The following is a 17,563-nucleotide window of genomic DNA, read 5'->3' on the forward strand; positions in this document are numbered from 1 at the left end:
TAAGATTGAATCTCTCGAATATCATAATGAAGCAAATAATCTGCAGGAACGATCATTATAAACAATTTAATCGTTTTTACTTTAATATTAAGATCTTTTTATGGGCTTGTTTTTTCTTTTTCCTTTTTTTTTCTAAAGGAATTAAGAAAATTTATATGCGCATGTATGCGTAGGGCGGTAATTGTACATATGCATAAATATATAAATATAAATATATATATATACATATATATATGTATATATGTATATATATATATATATATATATATATATATATATATATACGTGTATGCGGTTTACGTGTACATAGGTGTTATGTATATTCGATGTGACGTAAGTGTTAAATATTATTATATTTTATAATAAAAATGAAAGAGAAAGAAGAAAACTTTTGAAAATATTTGTACTTCTAATAATTTTCTTTTTAGAAAAAGAACGAAGACACGCCATGGAAGAAGATACAGTCAATGAATTCGAAGAAGTTTTACATTTGTTTATACTTTTTTTTTCTTTATAATGATCACAGTAACTTTTATCGTCAAATAACCAAAACAGGTAGGTATGTACAAACTTAAATATTTATGTATACATGTATACATACATACATACACGTAATTACATATATGTAAGTGAATTGCAACGAAGTAAAATTTGTTCTTTGCGTTAATAACAACTAGCCAAAGCAAAAGAGAGAAAGAGAGATAAAAGAGAGATAGATTAAAAAAGAACAAAAGTCGTCTGATTTCGATTGACTCGGGCTATTTTTGTACGGGGCCGTGCATAAATGAAAAAAAAAAACACACATTCGTCTCTTGCACCCTTCGACACATCCTCATTCATCATTTCTCCTATGAATGGTTTTACGTCGAACAGGACGCGCTCCCGCCACGTATTTTAATAATCATGAGATCTCTCGACTTTTATACGACGCGAAATATGTATATGTATATTTATTTCAGGAAATTTTATGATGTATTACAGCTTACGTAGGAAGAACAGCTTGATCGATGACTCAGTTCTTCTAATATATATATATGTGTGTGTGTGTATGTGTGTGTATTTGTGTGTTTACATATATTTTATAAATTATCTTTCTTCCTTTTATATATATATATATATATTTATATTATATATATATACTATATATTATGTTATATATAAAATATACATATTTTCGTTCTACGTAAAGTACTTTCAAGAAGTTAGATAATCATTTATCGATCGAAAGAGTCGGCCCTGATAACTTAGTAATAATTTAACGTTAACGAGAGATAATTCTTGACTGGATCGATATTTAAAATAGGCGGAGGAACGTGAACATTAAAGAAACATTAAACGGAAGAACGTATTCGTATCTAAGATTCATTATCGTCGTCTTTCCTAACAGACGTTAAATCTCGTAAGATGGGAAGAAGTTACCTTGTACAAGAAGGACTTCCTATATAGCTTCTTGGTAAAACTGAAAATAAACGCTAATTAATAAACGCTCGGCAGTTCGTAATTAACGATAGACGTTGATCGTTAGCGTTGTTCTACCGAGGGATAAGATTCATTTCGATGAATCGTTAATTGAAACGACACATCTGGGATGATCTCTCCCTTCACTGGAAAGTGGAACGATAGAAAAGAGATTGGTGGGGGATGTTGGACAGAGAAATGGAATGGGAAAAGTATTTTATAGCTCGCACATGCAGACATTCGGGCTGCAGTTCAATTTACGCGCAGATGTACGTGACATGAGGTTCGCGCACGTTCGGCATTCTCATACCCTTTCTTTTTAAAAGACGAACGGGCCAACGTGTTTACGTTTAGCCTTGACTGTCAAGAAACTTTACGTAGATATCTCACATATTTTTCTATTTCTCTATAAAGCATCTTCTCTCCTCCTATCCCATTTCAAAAATTCGTTTAGTTACGCATCGAATAGTGACGTGTTTTAGTACCGTAAGTATTTTTCGATTTTTTCGATTTTTTTTTTTCTTTGGTGATCGGCATTCACTTCTTCACGACACTTATGAGATCCGCCCCTCTCTTTTTTTGTATAACGTTCTAATTCGTTCGATATTATATTAATACTTAATTTGAATTTAATTTATTCGTTTCTTTTTTTTTTCAGTGTAAATAAAATATACGAAATATACGAATGAGTTTGTTATATTATACTTGTCTAATTTAATATTGTATAAATTGTATAAATTGTATAAATTGTCTAATTTATAATTGTATAAATGTCAAGTAATCAAACTCGACGTGTAGTCATCATGCAATTTGGCATTAGGAAAAGAAATATATGAGAGGAGGACAAAGAAAGAGAGGGAGAGAGAGAGAGAGAGAGAGAGAGAGAGAGAGAGAGAGAAGTTTAATAATTACATCGTACGATTAGAATCATTAATATTGTTAAGAGCATGAAGAAATTTCTTAGAGAAAGTTCCTAACGATAGTTGTTATATTGCATTGAATTTGCAAGTCAAGCGACATGATACACGTTCTTATATCATATTCTTTGCGATTTTAATTAATATAATACGATAGAAAAATAATATTTTCTTTCGTAACGCTTCGTTTTCAATAAACAAAATCGGTTAAATAATTTTCTATCTTACTTTCTCTATTTCTCTGTTTCTCTCTCTTTTTCGATATATCCTTAATATTGGAGCTCGAAGGATTGGCTTCAATTAAGATTTCAAAATTAATTTACTTTGGCTAACAGGAAAAGTACGTGAATGAGAGAAGAATCTTGCCTTCAGCAAGATATCCCAAATCGACGATTTTCGTATCTTCTTCATCGGGGACATTTCTAGGGATTCACGTAGACGAAGAAGAAGAAGAAGAGACTCTTGATACTCGTAGAAGATACATACGAGTGTAGGAGAGAGAGAGAGAGAGAGAAAGAGAGAGAGAGAGAGAGAGAGAGAGAAAGAGAGAGAGAGAGAGAGAGAGAGAGAGAAAGAGAGAGAGAGAGAGAGAGAGAGAGAGAAAGAGTGAGATAAGGAAGAAGGAAGAAGGGAAAGCGAAGCTTTCGTATACTCCCTTAAAAATTCATACTTGTCAATCCAAAACTCGAAAGTATAAATTGCAAAAGTTAAAGGAAGTCGCTTCATCATAATCGCTTGCTAAGTCTTTCTCTCTCTCTTTCTCTCTCTCTCTCTCTCTTTCTCTCTTCTTTCTCTTTTTCTCTTTCTTTTTCTAACTCCTTTTTCTCTATCTCTCCCGCACTCATACGAACGATCGATGAAGGTAGGTGCGTAGAAACTCGTCGTTTCATAGCCATTACCCTCGGCTCGCGAACCACGGAGACACCCATATCTTTCCCTCATCCCGTTTCACTACACCCCCTCCTTCCCTTATTCCTCTATCGTCGCGCCCTCAGACCGGATATTAAAGATTCGGATGGCCGAAATTATAAATGACGAGGTCACGCGTTCGGGTCACGAGGTCATCTTTCTCTCTCTTTCTTTATCTCTTTCTCTCTCTCTCTCTCTCTCTCTTTCTCTCTCTCTTTCTCTTTCTATATATCTATATATCTATCTCTTTCTCTTTTCCATATTTCTAGTGCGTCTCAACGCGACGGTAGACTGCTTTCTCATTCGCGATAGGAGAATAAGAGTAAAAGACAGAGAGAGAGAGAGAGAGAGAGAGAGAGCGAGAGAGAGAGAGAGAGAGAGAGAGAGAAAGAGGGAGAAAGAAAGAGGGAATATGAGAGAGAATGAGAGAGAATGAGAGAGAAAGAGAACAACGAAGAGGAGGTTGCGAACTCGTCCCGCATCGATTTTACTGGTGGTTTCAGAGGGACGCTTCTCTGCCGTCAGCCCTGTCTACCGGCTGCTCGTTCATTATTCAACGAGACCGGTGAATCGAGCATCGTGCCATAATGGAAATCCGACGATGACCTGTGCCATCGGACCGCGAAGCACCTGCTACACTCGATCCCCTAGCTTTCCTAGGAAACTCGCTTCTTTGCCTATATAAGGGTTTGCCTTTTCTTTCAAGATTTCTTCTTCATCCACCTTCTCGTCTTTATATTTTTCATCGATATGCGGAATTCCTATATTTTCGTTCAACTATTTCTTTCTGATAGAGTTGATATCATTTTAATATCTGATACGATTTTGTTCGATGGAGAAAAATTCTTTTCCTAAAGATATAAATTATATTATTCGTCATAATTTGATGAACGTAATCCAATTGTAAATCGAAAATTTTTTACGCACTTTATTTTATTTTATTATTATTTATTTATTTATTTATTTACTTATTTTTTATTTATTACGCAGTCTTCAAAAATTTTTAATTAAACGAAAGAATATTTTTATATATTAAAAAAATATATGACTTGAATTGATTAGATCATTTTCATGTTGAATGAGAATGTGTGAGAGAGAGAGAGAGAGAGAGAGAGAATGAGAAAGAGAGATAGAAATACAAAGATGTGAACGAGACAAAACAAACAACAGATAAGCGTTAGAGGACGACGAAGTCGATAGAGGAAACGAAAGGACGCAGTCGTAAGTAGATACTCGACTGTTACGGTCGTTCGGCTTCTGAACGTTTTTAATTTATATTACTTATCTATTGATTTTTGTTTCTTTTAATTAAAACAATAATTATTTAATAAACAATTTCTCGTCAACGTTACATAGCATTCTACAATTTTGTGTTAGAAGATATATGAATGGGTTAATACTATCATGCAGACGTTTGGAAATTTGTGCAGTAAGAAGGAAGAAAAATTAATTAATATTATAGGTACGTTCAATGAGACGAGTCAGGAAACGTAAACAAATACACGTGATCGGGTCAAATGCATATTCATAACCTTCAGATATCGTAACACTTTACGAACGAGAAGTCGAAGCAAATTCCCTATAGAGTAGTTACATGATCTATAGATTCATAGTTCCTCCACTCAACAATTGACCACCGTTCGCAGACCAATGGCTCCCCAAAAGGGAGTCTCACGCATCTATTACACATTTAGTATGCAACTGGTTTGTTTACATCTCTTGACTACTATCATTGAACCGATAATACAAAATCGACAATATTATTCTGATATACATATCAAGATATACCTCATATTGTATATATCAGATAAAACAATAGGAATTAAATAAAATTCTATATGATAGAGTATTATAATAAGTTAGTATATAATAATGTTTCGAGGAAAAGATACGATTAGATTTTAAAAATGACATTTTACAAAAATAATGAAAATCATTTTCATTTTGACTAATTAATATATCTATTGTCTAGTGAAAGAACGCATTGTGAACAAGTTAGTATACGACCTATATACACACATATACACACATGCACATACATTTCGTTCGAATTTTTTTTACTCTTATTGTACACATTCGATACTTTTGAATGAAAGTGTTAAATAGAGTCTATTCACGACAAAAGCGAAAAGAGAAACTTCGAAAAGGGTTAAGGATTTGCTTTGATTCGATTCTATCGGAGAAAGGAATGAGTAGTATGAAGAAAGATAAGCCATTTGTAGGGGAGACGCAAAGTTTCATGGAATTTCGTTAGAAAGGCGAAACTATTCGCGAGTGATTTTCCCAATGTCACATGAAACGTGTGAGAGACGACAGGGTACATAAAGAGGGAATATATATAAGGACGATTGAGAGAAAAGCACACAAATGGAACAATGAACTATAGATTCGGTCTTAATTATATATATATATATATATATATATATATATATATATATATTTCCTCTGTTTCTCTCGCCTCTTCCTCCCTCTCTCTCTCTCTCTCTCTCTCTCTTTTTTTTGCTTTCTATTTCAGGGAAGTTAAGCTTCGGGCTAGTTGACCTTGAATGATCGACCTTTGTAAGATCGTGAAATTGCCAATAAAATATTTAATCAACTGTTTGTTTAACTGCTACGATAAAGAATAAAAAACCGTACTGGTTCTTCCATTTGCACCGACGCTTTACAGAACTTTTCAAACAAAAAAAGAAAGAGAAAGAGAGAGAGAACAGTTGAATGGCAAATCGTAAAAGCTGGGATGATACGAGTGTGTTTATACGAAACCAACTTCAGATATTCTATTGTTTAATCCTTTCAGTACTAAATATTTTCATGGATGTAGTAAGTATTATGTGGATTGAACACTTACCAATGACGAAATAATTTATTAAATTCATTTTCAATATTATTCCATAGTCAGATATTCGATTAGATAGTAATTAATTTCTTTAGTTCTTTGTCTTCTTTTTCTTTCTTTTTTTCTTTTCCTCTTTTCTTTTTTTTTTTTTGCGTTCAATTCTTTTTAATTTCCATTCTTATTTCTAAACATGTACAATGGTTTACGTTTATAACGAATAAAAAAAGGTTTTTCGTATAGAATACAATTTTTATGAGTAAAACATTTGGTTATTCGTAACGAGTAATACGTTTACGCTTGTTTATTAGTATATACAACAAAAGTAATTTTTAAAAAGTAAAACAAAGAAGAGAAAAGAATAAACAAAGAAGAAAATTATACAAAGAGAAAAAAAAGTAATACGAAAAAAATTAAACAGAAATCTGTAAGGTTTAATTTCGTTTTGCTCGTTTCGTTTGATCGACCGATAAGAGCAACGTGTCGGATCTGTAATTAAGCGCAATATTAGACTGGCTTTTTCTTAACGATTTTATTAGAACGAGAATGCGACGTTGGTTATGAGTTAACGTTATTCGTCTTATTTAAAGAGTAAATTAATGAAATATTAATTAGTGGAAAATATTAAATTTCTTTTAGAGCATGACTCGTGTCTGATATTTCTCTCGAAAACGAGCTTTGCGTTAATGTAATAATTTAATATAGGTGTATCCACATAGTTTGGTATATATGCGATATCCAACCGATTCATTTTCCCATATAATAGGAAATAAATTTTTATTTATTTGAAAAGAACTCTTATTTCTTTTTTTCGCCGTTACAAGAAATTTAATATCACGTTTATATCGGATCAGTTTATATATTTTTGTTTTAAGCACTTTTTCTGTTTCTCCGCTTTTTTTTTGATGTATTCATTATACTGTAAGCCGTCTCTCTCTCTCCCTCTCTTTCTCTCTCTATCTCTCTCTCTCTCTCTCTTTCTCTCTCTCTCTCTCTCTCTCTCTCTCTCTCTCACAATTTGCATAGAAACGAGTGAACGTTTGACACAAATAGAAAGTAAATATCCGTTTAACTTTTCTTCAAATTCGTATTTACAGTGACATTGAAAGACAGAGAGAAGGGAGAAAAGTATCCTTTAATTGCTCGTTGCATACTCGATTCGATTTCGTTCATTCGTAATCCACAATCAGCGGCTAAGTTGAAGGAAAGAAACTCGCATCGAATGCGGCCTTCGTCCCCAATACGAAGATAAATTTAACTTTAATTAATCCTGCCGCGAAGATGGAAATCGTCGTGGAATATAATTTTGTTGTGCGGAAGTTCGTTAGTTTAGAGTTCGTCTTTGGGAAAATAAATTCTAATAAGTTCCTTGTTAAATTCTACCATCTTTTTTATTCTCTCTCTCTCTCTCTCTCTCTCTCTCTCTCTCTCTCTCACTCTCTTTTTCTGGTAGATCCTTCGATCCTTAGATCTCAACTTCGGTCAGATGAAAGTTTTTTCCTTCGTTTGCATTCTGGCATACCGGCACGTATTGGATAAAACTTAAATAAAAGAACTTGATCGAAATTTTAACTTTTTATTACCATCAAATAAATTTAAAAGTAATGAAAATACGAGGATCAATAATTTCCGTAGATGAGAGAGAGAGAGAGAGAGAGAGAGAGAGACAGAAAGAGTGAGAGAGAAAAGGACGGATAATATGTTGTTCCTTTTGTAAATTCATTGTACGAGAGACAAATGATATCGAGACATTTTTAACGAGACGCATGTTGAAAAAGTTTGAAAAGGAAGAAAAAAAGTGAAAAGAAGATCACAGCCTCGAGCATGAAAGATCGATATGACGTTACTCTCAAGCTTTATAAACAATCAATCTTTTTCTTTTTCTTTCTTACACACACACACATACACACACACATACACACACATGACACACAAATGCATACTTTTTCATAGGAATATTACGACTCGACAGGAGATCGTGAGACTCGAACAATGCGGTTGTTTCTTTCCTAAGAGAGATAATCTTGTCCGTCGAGTATTAACGAGATAGCTTGTTAGCGCGAGTCGTGTGATTACTTAGTTTGGACATCCAATTCGCATTTGTGTCGCGTACACATGTAGCTGGTTTACGTATGTCCGATTTACGTTTGCTGAGAGCGAAGAGACGACGATTCGCTCTAAAACGCTGCTAATTTCCTCTGCTTCGTTGAGAAGTTGAAGAAGCGAAGGAAGGAAGAGGAAAAGAGGGGAAAGATTCAAAATGAGAAAAAGCGAAAGAGAGAGAGAGAGAGAGAGAAAGAGAAAAGATAGAGAATTTTGTGGGTGAGCAGACGTAAAACGCTGGTGGTTACGTTTTCACAGATACTTGAATATGTTAATTCTCCTCGAGGCTTAATTTAAAAAGCAATTAACCAGCTCGAGTATAAACAATAATAATAGGAAAGAAAAAAGGGGATCGAACTTGAGTCGAATTAACTTTGTCGTAATCGTAATGGCGATCTCGTTGTAGTATCAGATGAATTTTCATTTGCGATGAAAATATGTTTGAGAGTCGCAAACGCATATATATATATATGTATATATTCGTACGTAAGCTTTGTTCAACGTTTATACATACTATGTGAGAACATATACGAACTGTTATTCGTAAATAGTTTTGACGTTTGCATGTAGAACGAACCTCATGGCAAATTAACATTCCACTTTACGGTTAAGAGTTAGTCTAGGGCTCGTGAAAAGCGAAGAAAAATGTTGCCTACGTGTTCATGATATATATCTGAATATTATATATCTATATTTTTACACACACACACACACACACACATATATATATATATACGTTTTCGAAAGTTCTTTTTCATTTTGTTTTTCTTTCTTTTATTTCGAACATGACGAACGTATCTATTTTATTTTAACTTTTTTATCAAATCCGATCGTAGCGTTTGTTTTGCTCTTTTCAACAGAAATAAAATCGTTACTTCTTTGTCCCAGGACGATCGATTTCGATCTTTACGATCAGAAATTTCAAAGGAGACAAAGAAAGAAAGGGAGAGAAATCGGACGAGCATAAATGTTGGCTATCGCCATTTGCTTCCTTTTTCAAATATATCTCTATAGTATAGTCTCCAATACATTCATCGGATCTGTTTTCGTATATCGATCCTTTTCGTATCTCTAGCGATATCAAGCGTATATTATCGAGGGTCTACGAATCTCGGCGTGATACTTTAAAGGATAGAAGATTCACATTCCATCTTGCATCGATCGTACGGGTGAAACGTTCACCCCTTATTTCGATAGAAAGGTGGTGAGATACAATCATCATCTCTCTTTTACTCTCTATCTCTCTCGAACACATTACGTTAGATACGTTAAAAAGAAACACAAAGTTCAAGATGTTTACTTTATATCCCATCTCTCTAAAATCTCGAAACTTTATAGTTCCAACGAGTGGTATGGTATGCTATACATTTGAAATCTTTTTCTACGAGAAAATATACTGTAATCGTGAGAGAAAGAGAAAGAGAAAGAGAGAGAGAGAGAGAGAGAGAGAGAAAATAGCTGATGATAATGGCTGACAAACATCGATGAGTTTCACGAAAAGATCGGTTTTATTTTCAGTTGAATTTCAATTTCGAAATTGGTGGCTTTCGTTTAAGCGACAATTCGAAAGTGGTCGAAATGAAAATGTTTAAATGTTAACCGCGTCAAGAGGATATATATATATATATATATATATATGTGTATATATGTATACACGTTTGGGAGTTTTGTTATCGATTCCATCAGCCGCTCTGTTCGTCTCTTTCTCTCATTCGTTCGTTCTCGACAGCGTTCCCCTTATCCTTTATTTTTCACTCTTCCTCGTAACGTCGACGAGAAGTGCTATACACGTCAATCCGTAGAGTAATTATGCGATCAACGTTGCGTCCTCCGTAACGGCTCAGAGCCAACGAACATTCTAGTGTCGATCGATCAAACGGACCACCGTTGCATCATTCTCTCTCTCTCTCTCTCTCTCTCTCTCTCTCTCTCTCTCTTTCTCTCTACGGTTTTCATCGAGGAATCCTAAAGCTTGGCGAAAGCGCGACACCACCGGTGGACCTCCCCTTCGTGGTCGAACGTTCGATTGACTTGTATTTAATTCGATCGAAAACATGGCTGTCGTCATTTTTCTTCTCCTTTTTTTTTTTTGGAAAAGTTTCTTCTCAGCAGAAAGATTGGAAAGGATGTAAAGAAGGAAAAGAGTCTCTCGTTGAAGTAACGAAGAAACTAACCACCCTTTCCCAAGCTCGAAAGCCGTGAGCAATTAACGGTTTCCATGATCGTTTCACTTTTCCCTTTTGGCAATTCTTTCTCTCTTTCTCTTCCACCCTCTCTCTTTCTCTCTTTTCCTCTCTTTTTTTTCTCTCTCTCTCTCTCTCTCTCTCTCTTTCTCTCACACTCTCTTTCTATATCTTTATTTTTTTTCTTTTTCTTTCTTATCTGCTATCGTATATATAATCCTTCGTACTTACTTGCTTCGTTCTTTAGTGGATATTCCAATTCAGTAATCATTACTCTTTTTCTCTCTTTTTTCTCTTTGTCTGTCTCTCTTGAGACTCTCTCTCTTTCTCTCTCTCTCTCTCTCTCTCTCTCTCTCTCTCTCTCTCTTTCTCTTTTCGTCTCGTGCTTTACTTTCGACGTGTCCCACGAGATAACCAAGCCGGTCTGAAAGGTTTATTCGCTTCGGCCTATCTGACTTTTCCCTGATCTTTCTCCAACTTTCGAGAAGAAGAAAAAGAAGAAGAAGAAGAAGAAGAAGAAGAAGAAGAAAAAGAGAAAGAGGAAGAAAAAGAAGAGGATTGAAAAAAAAGACAAAAGTACGAACTAACTTTCTTCTTTTCCTTCTCTCTTTTTCTCTCTGTCTCTCTCTCTCCCTCTCTGTATCTATCTATCTATCTCTATCTCTATTATCTTTCTTCTTTTTCCTATCATTTGATCCTTCACCGATACTTTTAGTTGCAAAGATAAGCATCTTTTCTTTCTTCCAACGATAAATTTGTGAAATTCGCAATTTTATTTTATCGAATTAAAAAACAATAATATAATACAAAATACATATAAGATTAAAATATCGTTGAGTAGCTCAGCTGTAATAGTTAAATTTTTCATTAAAAGTGAAAGAAAAAGAGAGATAGAGTATAAATGAAATGAATAACGATTTTTTACGATTTCTCAAGTTTGTGAATTATTTTATCTACCGGGAACAATGATCTTCGATGTCGACGCCACGTGATATTCGAGTGGAATTAAAAAAAGGATTATTGGCCTTGGCGCTCACGTACAACGGTTCGAGTCATGGCGCGCGTGTCACCACGCCTCCTAGCTTTGGCAAGTCTTTGCTGGACTTTGAAATTCTATAAGGAACTCTCCGATCGAGTTCGTAGAAGAAAATCTCTGCATCCGTGCAAGACGGCTACCTTTCTCTGAAACTGCAGATTCAATTGGCTACGGGAGTACCAGAAAAAGACGAACGAAAAACGTCTGTCTCGTCGACGTTCCTCCAAACCTACAAATATATATGTACCTATTCATATATATACCTATATGTATACATACATACATACATACGTACATACATACGTACATACATACATACATACATACATACATATATATATATATATATATGTATACACTCGTGAGGGTTCCTTTTTCCTACCTCTTCTTTTTCCTCTTTCCATTTCCATGTTGTCCTTTTATACTTTACTAACAATAGATCAATACTTCGTATTATATCGAGCGTGCAAAATACGTAGATGGAATATGGATGCTAGTTAATGTTTTTGATTTTTGCCAATAACCGATTCTCGATTACTTGTTATTAAAAAAGAGAGAAAGACAAAGAGAGAGAGAGAGAGAAAGAGAAAGAAAGAGAGAGAGGCAAAAAAAGAGACAGGAAAATGTGCTGTTATTTAAAAACTAGTAAAAGTCGAAAGGTAATTTCTCTCTATTTTTTTCCTTCCATTCTTTTTTTTTTTTTCTTTTCGTCGTCCATTTTTCGTCGTGGTCTAACTCCTCCAGGCTCGGGTTTCGATCAAAGCAATACAGTATAGGGTCCAACGACCGTTAGATCGTGGTAACCGACGATAGTAACCGCCTGCGATGTCCCATAAATGCTGTATCACCTCTATTCGAAGAGACAGCCTCGTTGGCTCTTAGTTCGCATCCTAGACACGTCCTTCGAGTATGCCACGAGTTAACGAAGCGCTCTGCACTTTCGCCGAAGTGGCGAACTCCTATTGCCTTTAATTCCGTGTGTATGTACATAGAAGCTCGTCAGCCGTGACCACATCACCGCCTTGGAATCTCGCATCCTTGACGACGAACCTTTGGGATCCAACATAAAGAGAAATCGAGAGAGACAGACAAAGAGAGAGAAAGAGAGAGAGAGAGAGAGAGACAGGGAGAGAAAGAGAGAGAGAGAGAGAGAGAGAGAGAGAGAGAGAGAGATAACTCCGTTTTACCTACCCTTTGCCACTTCTTAACGATACATACTATGAAATTGAATTACTCAATGCGTTTGTCGTCGAAGCTCAAGTAAACTTAATATCTTAGAAATTATTAGATTTGGTTCGCGAAAGTAAAAATAAAAATATTCTATCGCATCATATAGTTTCATGTTTTAATAATAATAAATATTTAATATCTTTTGTTAGAATGTAAAAGTCTTCTCTTTTTTTTTTTTTTTTTTTCTTTTTTTTTTATCATTCCAACGAGAGTTTATCTTGATTATGCGAATGATTGTTTACTTTTATTACGAGTATTTTTTTGTCTTTTTCTTTTTCTTCTTTCGTTAAATCCATCCCTGGAGTTATATTTGCGTATTATGATATTATTTTATAATAATATCTCGGTCTATCCATTAACGTATGAATCAGAGCGAGAATAATACCTACATATATACATACATATATATATATTTATATATTTATTATACGTAAGAGTTATGTAAATTTATTATACGTATATATATATATATATATATATATATATATATATATATCGAGAAGCTTGTACAATCAAGAGTTGTATTTCTTCTATTACCACTTGGTGAAAACTTTATAACCCTGGACATTTCGGTTCGAACGTGTTACGAAGAAGTAACGATCTTTCGAATGGCTTTCCTCTATTTTGTTTTTCTCTCCCTGGAGAGTTGCATTGTCGTTTCAGGAGTCTTCCTCCTGCTCCTCCTCCTCCTCCTCCTCCTCCTCCTCCTTCTACTTTTTCTCATTCTCTTTCTTTTTCTTCTATCCCCTTCGTTCATCGTTCGCTATCTTTTCTTTTTCGAGTCACCCCCTGGACGCCTTGAAGCGGTGGCTCGAACTATGCTGGAAGCTAGATAACACTAGCGAACTTGGATTTATGACCGGACCGACCTTAGAACAGCGATTTCCTCCTCTAGAGTTTACCGTAAAACTCTTCGTTACCACTCGGGAATCGTTTCGGGGATTTCACAATCGCGCCTAACACCTTTACGAGCTTTCACGGTCATCATTATCCACCCTTAAACTCTTTCCTTCCTTCCGTCCTTCCGTCCTTCCTTCCTACCTTTCTTCCTTCCCTCATTATTTCTCTTTACGATCTTTTCAAATATTCTAAAATCTGCGAATTACCCGTAGAATAACGCGTTAACTTCTTCCATAAATCGATATATTCGTCTTATATATTTTTTCATAACTTTTTGTAAATATAAAATATATAAGAATTTAATATCGTACCTTTAACATCATAATGTACGCTTAAATCTTTATATTAGAAAGTATTAGAAAATATTATATTTTTCAATAAGTTTTCAATGATGTTAGTAAAAATTTGAAATAAGAAAAAAAAACTTACTCTCATTGAAAGAAAAAAAAGAATATTTTGAAATCATCATATTTCTAAATAAAAAATGGAAAAAAAAGAAGTATGAAGATGATGTCATACTAAAATGACTTTACCTTTTCGATATATCGCTTTGTATTCATGACATATGTATGTAGATATATGTTATGAGATAAGAGAGAGAGAGAGAGAGAGAGAGAGAGAGAAGGAGAGAAGGGAAAAGAGGGAGAAATAGAAGTACGTGGAGGTCAGACAAACAGCATATGCATCGAAACGAGATACACGAGGCATTTCCGGGGAGCATTTCGCGGAGGATTACACGATATATCCTTCGAAGGAAGTTGGCGATACGCTTGATCAACGTCACCGGAGTTAAAAGCACGTGCTCACACGGGTGCATCTTTGCATCTTATTTTTCGAAGGAATCGCCTCAACGAACCCGTCTACTTCCTTCCTTCCTTCCTTCCTTCCTTCCTTCCTTCCTTCCTTCCTACTTCTATGCTTTCTACGTTCCTTTGATGCCATTCCCTTATCCTCGCCAAGTTCCCTCGTTGTTTCTTCTTCGTGTGAGCGAATACTGAGAAATCTTCAAATAAAATTCCGAAGAATTTTCTGTCTGTCTCTCTCTCTCTCTCTCTCTCTCTCTCTCTCTCTCTCTTCGTCTTCTGATAAGTCCATAAAACTTTTAAGAAGAAAAAGAGAGAGAAAGAGAGGTGGGTTGAGATGGTAGAAGCATTGAATCATCCCTTTACGTTATCCTATTGTGGTATGGCTGACTCTAAATCTGTGCAATCGAGTGCACATCATTTTTCCTTTTTCCCAACTTCCACCTATTTCCATTGTTTCTGTAGAAACATATAAATTAAACGAGATAGTGAATACTGGTGGTTCGTTTATTTATTCCGATAACTCGTAACAGTGTAAATTTTATATTTATATACATATATATATATATATATATATATATATGTACGTATGTATATATGTTTATATATATTATATTGAATTGGCCAATAAATAATGTCAGAATTTTCAGTATTTTATACCTAAATAACCAGCACTGTATTTTCAATGAAAAATATTCTAAATGTAAAGGTTGAACATTTCGACATTAGTTATATATACACGGTGTGTTCAAAATTCGATATATATACTGTAAGAGGTAATTAAGGAAATCAAGGGAAACAGTTTTTGTTGAATAACATAATGGGATCGATAAAGTGTCGTTACGAGACCAAATTAGTCGGCTAATGTTGTTAATCAATATTTGCATCGGCAATAACAGTTTATACTGATGGAATGATTTCCATTTGTCACTTGTCATGTTTTTGTCTATATAAACAATGTAATAGATTCATTTCGTTATCATTTAATGTCCGGTAATTACGTTGCGTCAACGAATTGTTTACGCTTTCGTATCGTTAAAAAATATTTCTCTTGGCTTCTCTAAATATTCCTTACAGTATACAGGTTGGATCTTCTAAGTAAAACAACCTTAGGCTTATTGTGATGAAAAAAATATTTTTTACGTAACATGCATGATATTAAAGATATTTGATATAAGAATAATTATTTCTCAAGGTTATTTTTTTCGAAGTTATAAAGATCATCGGTGTTTTTTGATACATAACTACATTTTTTTTTTTTATTGCTTCGTATAACCGATCAAAAAATACATTCAGATATGTATAATAACATGACTTTGATATGATCTTGATCTTCGAAAATTAAAGTTTTATATAAAAAATATTCTTTACCTCACAATAAACCGAAGAGATATTTAAGTGGCCTTACTTAAAAGGACCACCCTGTATATATTAAGTTTTGAAACACCCTCTGGATGTGTGTGTGTGTATGTGTGTATATAAGTATATATATATATATTCTATTAAATTCTTCCGTCAAATATTTAACTAAAGTATGTTAAGAGTTTTCGTATTTATCATATATTAAAGCACGCGTGAATTTTCTTTTTAATGGATAATATTAAATTAAATTAAAAAATAAAGAAAAGAACTAATCATAGATGAAGAACACAAAAGTTCGATTTTATAAAATAAATTTTCATACAATCCAAATGCGTTTCCCGCTTGCATGCACTTGCATCGTTAGCAAGTAACACGTGAATATGCAACGATAACGAACACGAGGATAATAATTACCTTAGTAGCAATACTACCTTTGTACCTGCTGTAGCGTATAATTACTTGCATGTAAACTTGCATCAATTAATTTTCACTAAAACGACAAGTGGATTGCCACCTTTCGGCAAACAACAAACGAAAGGTATGTTATTTTCTTTTTTTTTACCTCTCTTACTTTCCTTCCAACCATTCCTTGTCCTCTTACTTCTCTATCACCTTTCTGTTTCACGCTTTTCACCCATCTCAGACTTCCCGAACTTAACGTTCCTTTATTTCCAGCTTTTACCACTGAGGTTACATCTTGTACTCGTTATCTCAGACGCTATTGTGAATGTTTCCTCTTTTCTTGGAAGAAAAGAAAAAGGAGAAGAAAGAATGAAAGCCAGTTACGTGTCAGCTTTTCGATACTCGACTTTTTTCAATTTACGTCAAATACAAGCGAGATTAATTTATATATTGAACGCTTTAATAAGATATAAGTTATTTTGTTAAAAATCATACTCACCATTAGATATATTAATAATATCTAACAATGACTTTTAACAATATTAAGAAGATGAATAGTGGAAATCATTTCCTTTTGAATCGATCGGGCAAATCTTTTCTATAGCTGATATATAATATATATATATATAAAATATTCATATTTATGTATAACTATATATAGATACCTAAGTATATATAAATTTAATAGAGCATTCCATTCGTAGTCGTGGTATGTCGATGAATGAAATCAATTCTAAATGAATTCACGTGACGGTCTGTTTAAAATTGTACAAAGAAAATTCGTTCTCAACTGAATCTTCTCTTTCTATATCTCTTTCTCGTTTTTCGCTTTATTATTCGTTCCCAAAGTAGTCGTAGCCCAGAGAATCCCAGCTCAAATTCGTTGCCCCGTCAAAAATGGAGAGTCTTTACTGTCAGGATACTTTATAACGTCGCTTAACGTTGGCGCGTACGCTCGCGCGCACAATCCTTAATGGCCGCGTCATTAAAAGGATGTTAACGCTAGCGTATAGCTTGCGTCCGCCTCATCTGTCCACGGATATGCCGTTTATCTTCGGCGTCGCAGACTCGCAGACTCCGCGTTCTTTGCTACAGGGATTTGCACTGTTAGTACTAGCAATGCCTTATGAAGGTATTTACGTGAAGAAATATAAGAGAGATTTTTATTTTCGTACTTATGGAAGTAAGGGGCAAAAGGAAAGGAGGATGATGTTGGGTGGTAAGTAAGGATGGTTGGAGAGGGGGGAGGATGAAATGAAGTCTCATCCTTCTACATTCTCATTCGATGTCGACGAGTATCGATAACGCTCGATGTATTCGTCTTTTCCGAGTTTGCAAGTAGAACGTTCGTGTAAACCGACAATCCGTTCTGTCGTTCGTAATGGCAAAACCAACGTAGTTGTTTTCTTGTTGTGAGAGAGAGAGAG

At 34.5% G+C, this 17,563-nt stretch overlaps 1 long non-coding RNA gene across 1 annotated transcript in view; it reads left to right on the forward strand.

Annotated features, from left to right (window-relative positions):
- Positions 1-457: 457 nt before the first annotated feature.
- LOC146873168 (uncharacterized) overlaps positions 458-17,563 on the forward strand; it is a 31,867-nt gene continuing 14,761 nt past the window's right edge. The window contains exon 1 of the long non-coding RNA XR_014981804.1: positions 458-559. This is a non-coding gene — a long non-coding RNA (uncharacterized LOC146873168). The remainder of the gene's footprint in view (positions 560-17,563) is intronic.

Source organism: Vespa mandarinia, chromosome 2 (assembly GCF_050613455.1).
Source record: "Vespa mandarinia isolate Hongniang chromosome 2, ASM5061345v1, whole genome shotgun sequence".
Taxonomy (NCBI): domain Eukaryota; kingdom Metazoa; phylum Arthropoda; class Insecta; order Hymenoptera; family Vespidae; genus Vespa; species Vespa mandarinia.